The 13,975-nt window shown below is 38.4% G+C and overlaps 1 protein-coding gene across 4 annotated transcripts in view; it reads left to right on the forward strand.

Moving 5' to 3' along the window:
• Positions 1-1,460: 1,460 nt before the first annotated feature.
• Positions 1,461-13,975, forward strand: part of Rhbdd1 (rhomboid domain containing 1) — a 127,726-nt gene continuing 115,211 nt past the window's right edge. The window contains exons 1-2 of one of the 4 annotated variants that reach the window (XM_047547001.1): positions 1,507-1,580; positions 3,301-3,445. The gene's annotated coding sequence lies outside the window, so the exon portion shown is untranslated. Of the gene's footprint in view, positions 1,581-1,606; positions 2,091-3,300; positions 3,446-3,672; positions 3,774-13,975 lie in introns of those variants that run through there. The other 3 variants (XM_047547002.1, XM_047547003.1, XM_047547006.1) reach the window with 3 other exon arrangements.

Consider the following 13,975-nt stretch of genomic DNA (forward strand, 5'->3'; position numbering starts at 1 on the left):
AATCCCTACAATTGCATTTTTACAAGGTTATTGTTTTGAGACTTCTTGATTTGTCTCTTTTAAAATCATCTTTGTATTTGATGTATTATGATAAAGACATATTTGATGTATTATGATAAAGACATATTATAGAATAATATGTAGTGGGTGATGAAAAGAAAAAAACTAGATTAGTATTAATTGAATGGATGCATAAGTCATGGATCAGAAGGATAAATAGGGACCCCCTTCTTTTTTCAGAAATTACATCTATTTTCTCCTAGGGAAATATTCCTATAGGCAATTTACTCTTTTCCTCCTCCATTTGACTATTTCTGGGAATGCAGTTTCTCACTGTCAGTGGAACTTTCTGATCAACATATTGTTATTTTAGAAATAATTTATAAGGTTGAAGTAACACCTACCTGCAATTCACTAAAAATCTTGTCATTTTAAAGTCTCAAATATACATATGGAAAGTATTTCCTCTAAAGGAGCCACAATTTCACTTGAATCTTAACTCTAAAATAAACGCCTCTATGAAGAATTCCAGCAATCAACAATGACAGAAAATAAACTTCTGATTCAGGCAGTTTTTGTTTTAATAGGCAAAACACAGCTGCTACAACTGTCAATAAATAAAAAGCAGCATAAAATCACCTGCTTTCGGATTCCTTCTTGGAAAAAGTGCATCTTTCCCCTAGGTTTAAAATATCTTATGCCAAAAAAAGATAAGTTTTTCTCCTATGAAATAAATACAGCGTTATAACATTTAACTTAGCCTGACTCCAACAAGTGAACATAAAACTTGTTTCAGAGCCAAAGTAGAAAACAATTAAAATTGCATCCAATGACTTGTGGACCAAAAGTGCCTAACACCTTAAGTCCTTATAAAGGACAAAGAGCCTCGCTAGTGCAGCCTCGGAGCTAAGCTGTGGGGAGAGAAATGCACGCTGCCCCCGACCGTGCTCCGCTGGCCTACTTTCTAAGGCTGATAAGCGGCTCTCACGCCGTCTGGGGAGAACTTTTGGAAGCAGGAGTTTGTCTCTCCCACCCACTCTTCACAGGCAGTGGCGGACTTCAAGCAGCAGCTCAGGCGCCTGCAGCAGCCCCCGGACCCTAGGAGGCAGATTCTCCGCCCCGAAGGAGTCAGGGCGCAAGTAACTCGCCCTGCTTCCCACATCTCGTCCCTCGAATGCAGCCGCTCCTTGGCTTTGCGCGGGGCAGACGGCCATTAGTTATTTATGACAGTAAGAAATGTTATTATGCACGTTTCTCACGGAGCCTGCAGGATGAGTAGAGAGAACAAGCTCTTCCTACTGCGCTCTGCCGCGGTCCTTGCCCGCGACGGCCTCGCGGCCTCCTCCACACCACCAGGGCCTCCAGCACGCGGGGACCTGTGGACGGGCGCGCACAACTGAGCATGCGCCGTGGCCCGGCTGAACGCTTTACGGCTCTCTCCTCCCCGGCCCGGGCCCTGTCGCGAGGCTGCTCCGGCTATTTCTATAGCGGCGGGAGCCGGAGCGTCTGGGCTCGGCGGTCTGTGCGTGATGACGCACCTGCGCGCGAAGACGTGGGGACGCCGGCGGGCCGTAGAGAGCGTGAGTTTCCACCTCTGTTTGGACCCGCTGGCGTAGTTGTTTCAGCGCGGCTTCTCTCGGCTTTTCCCTGGGCCGCGGGCGCTGGCCGCTGGGCGGGGGCTGCGGGCTGCGGACGGCGCCCCCCCGGGAGGGGGCTGGCGCTGGGCATGGTTGGAGGCGCAGCCTCCCCGCTCCTGCGCACTCTCCACGGGTTCGAGGGCGGCCAGGGTTTTTCCTTCCGCCACTGTCCCCCGGGTCTCGTCGTCGTTGCCCCTGCCTGTGCTTGAGGCCCACCTCACCGCTCAGGATGGGTGTGGGTCTGAGGGAGTTTTGAAAGATTCTCTTGAAAGTCGGACGTTTACAGCCACCTCGCGTCCGCACCGGACAGTAACCTGCACCTCCAAACACGCTGTGGCAAATCCAGTCCTGACTTCAGCTGTGATGTAACTTGGGAGAAGGGAAGTCCACCTAAGTGGATTTAACCCTTTTCTGCTCAGACCTCAAAAAAACCCTAGGATACGTTTTCTGAAAGTGGGTCACATGCCTGTATTTTTCCAAACTGAGCATAAACTCTTGAGAACGTTGGGTTATTATCAGAGTGAATTGTTGCATAATTATGATTCCGTTGTTGAGCTGCGTCGGTCTCGTCCAATAGTTCAGTGGCACTCAGACTGGTTTTTTTTTTTTTTTTCTTTAAAATTGCATTTTAAAATGCTTTGGTAGCTCACGTGTGTGTCTTCCCCCCGCCCCCTTCCTCATTTCTAATAAAACATTAAAGGCTTCTGACTTGCTACTGGTCTGGATGACACGAGAGAACAAGTGATCTTTTGAAAGAGGATAGCGATGCATTGGTTCCTAGGTTATTCCATCAGCATCACCTGGGAACTTGTTAGAAATGTCAATTTGGGGATCTTACCCCGAATAATTAGAAATTATTTAAGCAAGCCTTCATTTGATCCCCAGTGCATCTGGGTTCTAAGATTTTAGAATGACTGACATTGATAACACCCATTGTGGAGTCACAGGGGAATTTGAATTGAGGTCAGGTGTAACCTAGATATAGAACCTTGGACAAGTCACTTAACTGTTACTTAGTGGGCCATGTGAAAACGCAAGAAAAGCATTTATCACCAATCCATAAACATTTCGTCAAAAGTAAGATGTTATTAATGTGTTAGGACTGCCTGAAATTAGCACGAGAATTGTGCTGGAAGGATTCTTTGTTGGGTTAAATAAGAATTGTGCAGTAGAGGAGTGTAACCAGGGCTTAGAGGTTGTTTATTCTGTTATATACTAAGTAGTTAGGTTGTTGAATGCAGGATGTTCTGTTAAAAGAGCAGTTGTTCTGACTAATACTAATGCTATTAGGGTTGTATTGTTTTAAAAATAGAATTAGTAATTATGTTAAGATATGTTTTAATGATTTGGCGGTTCTGGTTTCTTCAACTTACAGTTCTATTCTCTTGACCCAGAACTTGGAGAAGACAGAGGTAAATACTGGCTTTAGAGTTGAAAAGAATTATAGTGACTAGCAAAAAAACAACTAACACTTACGATGTTTCTGTCCTTTGTTCCTATGTGTCATACAGCTCCCCTATAGCATAAAAGGCCTCATCTACTTTCCACATCTCCATTTTCTAGAAGCATCCTAGGAGTTAAGCTAGAGGTACCTTCATCCTGCAGTTTTTTTCAGATTGTCAGGTGCAATGTTTCCTTATAGCTTTTCCTTTCCTCTTTCAAGGTGCTGTTGTAGGGTGAGAGAGAAATATTTGGGATCTGAAGCTGCTGTCCTAAAGCCTCAGCTCATTGCAGTGTTGAGAAGGATCAGTATCAGACCATGGCCTATGTAATACATCGTTTTGATTAGAGAACACTGGATATTGTGGGTGAGAGTTTTCAGATACACATGTCACTTTGGATATCAGATTTTATAAGTAATTTTGTTGACTCTACCACCACCAAATTGACACTACCCCACCATGAAACATTTGTTTTTCAGAGGGCCCAGATGTGTTCTTATTCTCCATATAAGTGAGACATCTATAGCAGTGGTTTTGGGTCACACAAACTCTGCTTTGAATCCTGCGCCCCACCTAAGTGGGGTTCAACCTAAGTGCATTGCTTTTTAATTAATAAGGATGCTGAAGTAGAATCAAAACTTTTATACAATCATGAAAGAGAAAACAAACATTTGGAGAAAGTTAAAACTCTAAGGTAAAAAAGCAATATCTTCAGGTTTATCATAACAGCAAATTCTAGAAATTGTTTTGGTGTTTACTGAAGATGAGTGCATAGTTAATATTTGAGTATCCTCAGTGATTCTTCTATAGCTGATTTCAGTGGGAACAGTCAGCTATAGTAGGGGAAGATGTCTGGTATAGAAGATGACACTTCATTGAAAATATACACTAAAACATAAGAAAATGCTGTTAGCCCTGAAAGAATTAATATTTTTCAATATGGATGCTTAGTAATAGCAAACGTAAACAGTTTGTGTTCCATTTTTTAAGAAGTAATAAAAAACTTCTTATATTTATATATATTGTTATGCATATATGGGCATGGAGAATACTTGAGAAGAAATCTAGGTTGTAATTTAGTTTACTTGGCGGTGTATTGTAACATGAGACTGGGAACCAAATATAAAAAATAATTTTTATCATGGTAATATGGAGGTGGGGGTAAGTACAAAACAAAATACATTTATGTGAAGTTAAGCATGTGTGTGTATATGTAAAGATTATTTTAAAAACCACTCAAATAACTGGGTGCAGTGGCACACATTAATCCACAGGACCTCAGGAGGCTGAGGCAGGAGGATCTCAATTTCAAAGCCAGCCTCTGCAAAAGTGAGGCCTTAAGCGACTCAGTGAGACCTTTCTCTAAATAAAATACAAAATAGGGTTGGGGATGTGAGTAGTGGTGGAATGCCCCTGAGTTCAATCCCTGGTACCCTGCCCCCCCCCCAAAAAAAAAAAAACCATTAAAATAGACTTATTTTAAAAGATTTCTTTAATGCTGCAATTATGTCCTCTAAACAGAGAGCTCTCAAACAGTATGTTACATGAAAAGTTCAGAAACTTAGAGGCTTTGAGATCAGTTAGGTGAAGAGCTCTTGATTCTGGATACCTATTTTCAGAGTAATATCCAGGAACCTAGTACTCTTGGGAACTAGGCAAGAAACTGCCAGAAGGGTAGAAAAACTCAGGACATGAACTATACCTAAGAGTTATGACAGTAAGAACTCTGGTGAGTGGGATTCAGAATTTTGTATTTGAAGGCAGTGCCCAGTTTTCAGCAGTGTCAGCTTATGTATGGCTTCTCTTGTGGCATTGTGAGTGGTTATTATTTTTTTTTAATTTAGCTTTTGATTTGACCCATATTTTACAAACAGGATTCTGTGCACATCTTTGAGAAATCAAGTTGTTTTTTTAAATCTCAAGTTGTGACAGCTGTATCACTATTAAAAGCTATTTAGTATTTTAAGCAACTGTTGTTTAGCATTACAAATGACTCAGGGAAAAAGAAGGACTCAGAAAATATACCGTATTATTTGTGTTTACTATCTCCCATTTTTGTTGTAAAGGCAGCTGGTCTGCATTTATATGATAAAGTGTTTTTTATGGTTAATAATGAGCGTTAATAAGAAAAATAATTTCAGATGCTGATTGTTATTAATAGTGGTAGTAGTAATAGTCCATTGTCTTTTTTCACAGGTTGGGGAGGGTTTCCTGGTGACAGCTGGAGTATGGGGGAGGGGGAGTCATTTACAATCAGCCAGCTGCTCTGTGTAGCATCATGATGGATAATTTTGGCTGTATTCAGAAAAGAAAATGTATCCGGTTTCTGGGATGCAGTAGATAGTGTGCAAGAGTCCTTTGGGATCTAGATGATAGCCAGCTAACAGTGTATGCATTCAGGTTTGCATGTTGGTGTTATTTACCATCTAGTTTTTTGGACATTGTTACATGCACATCATAATTACAAAGCAATAAAGTCTAGTTCCATGGGGGGAAAGGCTCATTACTTTATGGAGAGGAAAAGAAGATGAAACACAAAATTTCGTGGAGTGCTTTTATGTAATACGCTATTTCATTTGTTCTTCACAATGACTCTAGGAAGTAGGTGGAATTTTTCTCATTGGGATAGAAAAACAGAAACTCAGAGGGATTGATTACATGATTTGCCCAAGGCCACCTGCTAGTAAGTGACGGTATCTGTATTTGACCCTAGATCTTGTGGCTTTAGTTCCAGGAATGTTGTTATTACACCAACAGCTATTTCTCCACAGTGCTAACTTGCTTATGCATTTTTAATCCAAAGCCACAGTATCAGGATAGTAATGAAAGAAATTTATATACATACTACAATGCCTTCAATTTTATATAAATAATACATAGGAGTGTGTGTTTTGGCAGCTATGTATAATTTGGGCTTTTTCCCTTGAGGAAAAAGCCTCATAGGCAACAATGAAAGAAATTTTGCACCCTTTTCATGTTACTAGTACCAGCAGTTATTATAATGTTGTTTGTTATAATCAGTCAGTTGTGATTCTAAATTTGAGCAGATGTAGAAATGTTGTGCATCTTATCCATATTATTCTTCCTTCATATCATTATATTAAAGGATATTCCTTTTTTTTCTCTCAAGGACTGTTAATTTTGTATTAATAAGGGACCTTTTAGTTTTCTAAATTGCTATCCACCATGTAATGACTGAAAAATAAATTCTTTCATTTTCGTGAAATGTTTCAACTGTTTTTGATGAGTTTTCCAGAGTCGTTTCATCCTTTCTCATTTGCCCATAAGATAATGTCTAGTATTTTTCTTTTTGTCTCTTCCTCATGTCATATATAAAACTTTTGAAACTCGTTTTTGTTGTTTTCTGAACACTCCATGCACCTTTACGTACTTTTAAAAAAATTTGTTATTTGTTGTTATTTTTGATACTGGGGACTGAACCCAGGGGCACTTTACCACTGAACTATATCCCCAGCCCTTTTCATATTTTTTATTTTGAGACAGTGTTCAGTTGCTGCGTCTGGCCTTTTGAACTTGCGATCCTTTGCCTTAACCTCCCCAGTCACTGGGATTACATGTGTGCGCCACCATACCTGGTTAATATAAAGTTTTAAGGTAGTTCTTCATCACATGATAATGTTGCTGTTTGTATCTTTGCTTCTGTCTCTAGGCTGTGATTTCCTAAAAGAAGAGCACTTACCTTTTAATATGTAGGTGCTCAAATATTTGTTAAATGAAGCACTATAGATGGAGAGATACAAAACCATGTGCTTATTGCTGTAGTTTTACATTTATTGGTTTTCTGGGCTCATGATTGGAGAAATGTGATGATGTGGATCTGTTAATGAATTGCATGAGAGTAAAAAAAATGAAGGAGTAAATGTCTTTGTAGAAAACCATGCAGAACTCTTTCATGTTCCTTCCTGAAGGTCATGTTATTGAAAAGATTGAAGAAGCTTGTATTCAGGGTTTTTTTGTCGGGGAGGGGTGAGGGAGCTGATGGATCTGTATGATTGATCTGAAGTTCTAGGCAGAACCTTTTATTAGGTGATAACATTATTAAATGTATATGCTAAATATACTAGAGTTATTTTCAATAATGAACAAAGACAGGGAGATCCAGTATTTGGAAAATCACTTCAATAATCAGAAGTGTTCTTTAAAAATATCAACTTTGTATAAATAGAAGACAAATTTTAGATTGTCTGGTTTTCCTTTTAAGAGATCATTCCTCATCCTATGTACAGGTTTACACGCTACCTATTTGACTGAGAGGACTTTGTCTAGTTCATGCAGAAATTGCAGTCGTGCTCACATCTTCAGCTCTGTGCATTCTTGCTTTCTTTAGGAATAGTATGTGTATAAGAGACTCTTGAGATACAGCCTATATGACTTCTGCATTTTGGTTTTCTTATGGGCTAGAGTGTTGTCCCCTGTGGAAATGGGAGCTAGTGATGCTTAAACTAGGATCTGTTTATCAGCCCTTGCAACTGCCTACTATTCTGTGTAGGATTTTTTGCATATAAACAGCAGAAGCCAGGTTATCTAAGTTACCAACAGTTTAGTTCCCAACAACAAATTTATTGGAAGTGTGTGGATCAGCTCAGAGAATCAACAGACAAACCAAACTCTACCCCTTTGGTGAAGGTCAGCAGGCAGGTGAGCTTTCAAGGTTTGAGTAGACCAGATAGGGCCAGAAAGCTCTTCAAGTTAATGCTCTGAGTATCAACTCCAAAATTATTGGTCCTAGTATCTCTGTACAAGTTCTAATTCCAGAAAGGAGTTATTCCAACTTTATTCATTGTTACCTTTGAATCAGCATAGGAAAGGTCACCTTTTATTGATAGTCCCCCTTTCTCCTCCAAGACTATATTTACTAGGGATGGGGAAATGGATTCCTGTTACTGAAAGAATAGGGTATTGATGCTAGGCAGGCAGAAATTCCTAAACTGTCCCCTATCACCAGGTAATTTCTGGATGTCCTATGTGTTTTGTGGGAACATAACACATCTTTGAAGTCTGACGTGCTTTCCGCCCTTCTTGACTAGTTCTTGTGCAGAGAAGATTTCAGTCACATAGTCACATAAATAATTCAATAAGAGTTCTTACACAGAGATTAAGTGAGGGGTGGTGGTGGTGGTATCTGTCGCTTTTTCATGGGCTTTAGGTAGACAAAGAAATCTGATGTGGAGCAAACATGAAAATGGAATTACTTAAATCTTGAAGAGAGTGATCATGAGATGCTGGCATTGTGGCTCCCCAAGTGTCTCCTAGGTTAAAAACCTTGGTCTGAAGGACTGTCAGATGGAGAACTTTAATGAGCCCTCATTAGACTAAAATTTGTGGTCTAAGAAAGAAGGAACTGGCTTATGATTGATACTGGAAATCATAAGTGGTGATGGGTCAGAATTGGACTTGGCACTAATTCACTTAGCTGTGGAACAAAATTCAGGATTATATACCAGATCTAGTAGTTTTATTTTTTTAGTCACTTTTTATGTGTAAATATAGTCTAATAACACTTTTAAAAGGAGGGAAAAGTAAAAATTATGCCAGCTGACACATTGAGATTTTTTTTAATCTCAAAAAATGGTGGCTCATTAAATTCTCAGATTATCAGATAATCTTTATAGAAACTCTTATTTGAGATTTTATTATAAAATTCATTTTAATTGAAACTTTTTTCTTTCATGTTTCTTGCACATACCCTGATTTATGGTTTTAAAAGTAAATTTATAATTGACTCGCTTAATGCAGTTTTAAAATATAGGATAATAGAGTCTTAGGAAACAGTTGGTACTGTGTTATAAAAATACTTCAGCACTTTAAAACTTTTTATTTTCAGTTTATTTGTTTAAATGCATAAAACTATCATTGTCCAATTTCTGGTTTTATATATATGAAATCTCAGTACTTACAAAACCAAATGAACCTGCATTATCTGTTGTTATAGGGGAGAAACTGCAGTTAACTTTCCTGAAGTCACATGGCTAGAACTTTTTGAGCTCTTAGCAAGGACCTTGCCCTTAATTATACTGCCCTATACTGCGTATAAGAATATTGCTAACCTTGTATAGAATTTTGACAAAAGGCATTGGGACATTTCTTTTCCCAGAGCCTATTTGTTTACCTCCAGTTTCTGACAACTTCTTTGTTCAGAAACTGTTAAAATGTGTTGTATTACCCATCATCTGTACCTCTGGCAGTAGCTCCTTTAGTGCAGTAGTGTGCACTGTGAAACCTTTTGTCCTTTATGTCTTAGAGCAGGCTGACAGCTTTCATGTTGAATTCAGCAAGAGTGCTTTTCATTTAACAAACCAAATGTTGCTTTCTAGGTGAAAAATAATTAAATGCTTTTAAACATGTATTTGATTAACAGGAGACTGAGCTATGTAAATTAATTATAACTGTAATGATGTCATAGCCCTGTCTTTTGTTATTAACCAGGTAATTGACCAGAAGTTTAGAAGCTTATTGTAACTGACAGTAGTTTGACCTTGTATGTTGTCTGGAAGTGAAATATGCACAATGAATGTAAATGCAGTTTGTTCATTGAGCTGCATGTGTTGTCAGAGCATCTGATCTTAGGTTCTTATTTTTATTCTTCCGTTATTTCTTTGTTGAAATTGGTGGTTAGGGTTATATCCTTGAACAAAATATTATACTTATTTCTCTTACTAAAACCATCTGGCTAAACACAAGTATTGTCCTGTCCTTGAAGAACTATAATCAGAAATTGGCACATTTAGAACATGCAGTCCAGTAAACAAATCAGAAACGAAATATTGGCACATTTAGAACATGCAGTCCAGTAAACAAATGTCAAAATTAAGTGAATCTTGTTTTTTAAGTGTATATGATGGAAGGTAAAGCAACTTTTGATATAGAAGCCACAAAGAGGAAAAGTAGGGGTGTGTTTGACAGATTGAGAATTTATTCTCTCTTCCTCTAATTTGTCCAAGAAAACTAAGAGCATACTTGGGTGATGAGAACCTTTACCTTTGGTGAGTTTGATTAAAAGAACAGGGTGGAGTGTTAGAATAAGATGTGGAGTTAGAAGTCGGGTAATAATGGCTAACAGCCAGCAGTTCCTAGGTGTTGGACTGTCCCTCCCACTAGCTTGTGCTAACTGTACAGTTACCTCTTCTAGAATGTGACATTTGCACTCCTGAAAATCACCATACTAGGTAAAGTCATCCAGTAAAACCTACAGAGTTTTGGAATGAATGTTGGCAGGAGGACAGCACTCAAAAACTTTGCCAGTGGCATATTGGGGGGGAAAAAAAAAGAGAGAGAGAGAGAGAGATGAGGACCTAATTCCATGATAGCACAATTTTACACACCTTAAAGGCTTAGGAAATACATAAGCACTATAGTAAATGCGGCACTTCAACTTCAGAGTGTCTTGAACTTTGCTTTTGGAAGTGGTCATGGGAAGAATTGCAGTTTGTCAATTATTGTCAAGTGGTGGAAGGAGGGTCATCTGATATTGGATGGGAAGTTGTAACTGCAGGTGTGTATCAATATAACTCATAATGTACTCTGTGAACTGAGGTAGCTGGTAGATATTTGAGGAATATAAAATTGTACTTTTTCAGAATTTCTGTGCCATTTGCTTCAGGTGGATGCAGTTTTCTGCATGCAACATATGAGAAATTTATATTATCTATTATATATTTATATAATTATATGCACATATACTTGTATGTATGTATTATGTTATATATATTATATGTGAAATTTATATTATACCCAAATTGTTACCTAACATATCAGTTGCATTTGAATATATTGGCTCATTTCAAAACTTGCATTATAATAGAATTGACTAGATTAACCAAGCTGATCTACTCTCGTACTCCAGCAGTTCACCAAAATTACCATTTATGTGTTCTTACCAGTTCCTTCCTCCAGGGTCTTCAGTTCCCGGTAAATTGATTTTGACTGTTTCTCTGTATCAGCCACTCTCTAGATTTCAGAGGGGTAGACTGACCTGTAACCACCTCAGTTGTCTGACAAATCTAAAAAAAAAAAAAAAATTTTGATTTTTCAGTTCAGCTTTTTTTCTTGTTTGGAGGACAAGCTCTTTCTGTGTCAGAACTCAGACTGGAAGTTAGCCCTATGTGACTATTTCATTTATCTGTGCTGAAGCACATCCATGCTATTTCCTCTCTTTAAAACTCCTTTTCTTCTTTTATCTACTTTTTGTCTTTCTACACCTGTTCAGGTGAGGAAACGTCTTTACTGTCTGTATTAGTCAGGGTTCTCTAGAGGAAAACAATCGACAGGAAGTATGATTACAAAAGGGGATTTATTAGGTTGGCTTACATGACCAGAAGCTGGATAGTCCACAATGTCCATATGTAGGCTAGAGAGCTGGAAGAACCAGCAACTGCACAGTCCAAGACAGAAGCCCCAGAACAAGAAAAATCAACAGTGCTACCCTAGTCTGAGACCAAGGCTTCTGGAAACTACCTGGAGAATCACTGGCAGAGTCTGATTTGGAAGAGTGAAGAAGTGAGAATCCAATATCCTTAGACAATTGAAGCAGCGATTGAGAACCCAGTCAAGAAGAGCCGAGCTTGCACCTGCTTCTGCTTCCTTGTTCTTCCAACTTCTGTTCCATCCTATTGGGCTGTGCTGCCCATGCTTAGGGAGGGGCTCCACTTGAGTTCCTAGCCCACATTCCGATCATTCCTAGACACACTCTCATAGACACACCCAGAGGCCTCTTAATCTTTGCATCTCTTAATCCAATCACGTTGACAGTTCAAATTAATCATTATACCATCTCCTCTTTGAATTGACTAAACATTTTCTTCGTTGACATGTGTGTATATTACTTGCACATTTCCAAAAAGTGATGACATAAGACACAAGATTATAGAAAAGGAAAATGACAGTACACCCAGATGGCTGTGTAGCTCTCAGCAGAAGAAAGCATATCTGTTTATTAGGGGAACTTAAAAACTTTTTCTGGGATTGATAGAATTTTGCACAAGGAACAGTAAGTCTAAATACAATGATGGTTCCTTGGGTGGAACCTATGTCAAGGCCCCTAATATCAGAAGCCATTCCTCAAAGGCAGAGTGATCTGACTGTGCAGCTTTTGGTGATTTGGCAAAACACAGGGGTAAAAGTTAGGATCGTGATTCTTTACACCAGTAAGTCTTAGGTGAAAAAGAAGTTTTTGTCTCTTTGACTTCCCTTTCAGATGGAACTTTCCTTTGCAGTTAGGCCAGGGAGTGAAGGAATGCAAAGTAGGAGATACTTTACAACCCCAAACCTTTCAGAGTCTTAGCCAACCAGATATGTGGCCCTGATGGAGTTGTCTGAGAATGCAAAGGGGCTTTTGTTCCCCACCTTCTCCATTTGTTCATATGAGAAAAAGAATTAGAATTTTTGTTTCAACTTGATTTTAAAAACTGTTTAGCTATAATTAATCAGTTACCAAAAAAAATTGGATGTTTGAACATTACTTTGTTTTATTCCCTTAAATATAGATCTGTAAATTGATTTGTATTAAGAAAATAATTGCAACTAATGTGGAGTCAAAATTTTATGCAATGAGATTTCCTGTATTGAACTAGTTTCTAAATGCATGTATATATTTGGGCACATTTAATGGAAGTACCAGCTGCCCTTCTTGGGAAAGACTATTCTTCATACTGAGATTACATCCTTTTTTTTGGTGATTTAAATGTCATATCTCTTATTAAATGATAATTCCAATCTGATGTCTGACAAGGAAAGAGCTTGTTCTCCAACTAAGAAGAAAAGCTGAACGTAAAATCAGATAACTTTTTTTTTTAGATTTGTCAGACCATTAAGGTTGCAGGTCTGACTACCTCTCTGAAATCTGGAGAGAATCACAGTCAAGATCAATTTACCTGGAAGTGAAGTTACTGGAGGAAGTAACTGGTAGGAACACAAAAATGGTAATTTTGTTGAATTCCTGGAGTCTGAATGTTAGACTGTCCTCAGAGTCAACAATTTCATTGCAAGAACAGAGACTCTGGAGCCAGATTGGGTTAAAATCTTGCTCATCAATAAAATAATAATTCCTACTTCATGAAGTTTAGAATATTGAATGGGGGTGATCATACATGTGAAATTTGAGAGTAGCATTACCAAAGATTAACTAGTGACATCTGTATGTATAACTTTAGCTAGTATTCTTTTTCTTTGATCTGTATTTTAGAATAAACATCTGTAGAAAAATACATATTTCTTTTTCAGTCATTAAAACAATAACTACTAGACTTAGACTTTCTGAGCTTTGTGTGCTTCAGAGCAACTTGTTGATCCATCTCCATCTAAAGAAACATACTGTTCAGGAGATTGATCTTGGGTATCAGATGAGATGGGATATATTCCAGGTGGTATAGCCACAAAGTTAGGAGTAAAACCAGGATGAGCAGGACTGGTACAGTTGATAATAGCAGAGGTGGAAGTGGTACTTCCCTGGCGAATAGTCATTCCAATTCTTTTTTATTGTCTTTGATTTTTTGTGTAAAGTCTGCATTGCTGGGGACTGCCCATCATTGCCCACACTACTAAGGCCTCACTTTTCCTTTCACTTTTATAGAAGTCTCTAGTCTCTTGGAATAAATTAGCTATGAATCTTAATTTTGTTACCCTTATATAATTTAATTAAGCTGACCTTAAACTGACACTTGCACCTTTTGTTCTTGTTACTGTTATTGTTGAAACTAGTTCAGAACTTTTCCTAAACCTGCAGTTCCTTTCCTGAGTTTTCTCTTTTTACCTGAAACCAACACAGTTCCTTTGGGTTTTTCCTTCATCATCTGGTCCTCAGTGTAACAGAAAAGGAGTTTTTTGTTTGTTTGTTTGTTTGTTTTTTATGGTGGTCAGTGGTGCTGTTTTTTGTTTGTT

The sequence above is a fragment of the Sciurus carolinensis genome, chromosome 3 (genome assembly GCF_902686445.1).
Source record: "Sciurus carolinensis chromosome 3, mSciCar1.2, whole genome shotgun sequence".
Classification (NCBI taxonomy): Eukaryota; Metazoa; Chordata; class Mammalia; order Rodentia; family Sciuridae; genus Sciurus; species Sciurus carolinensis.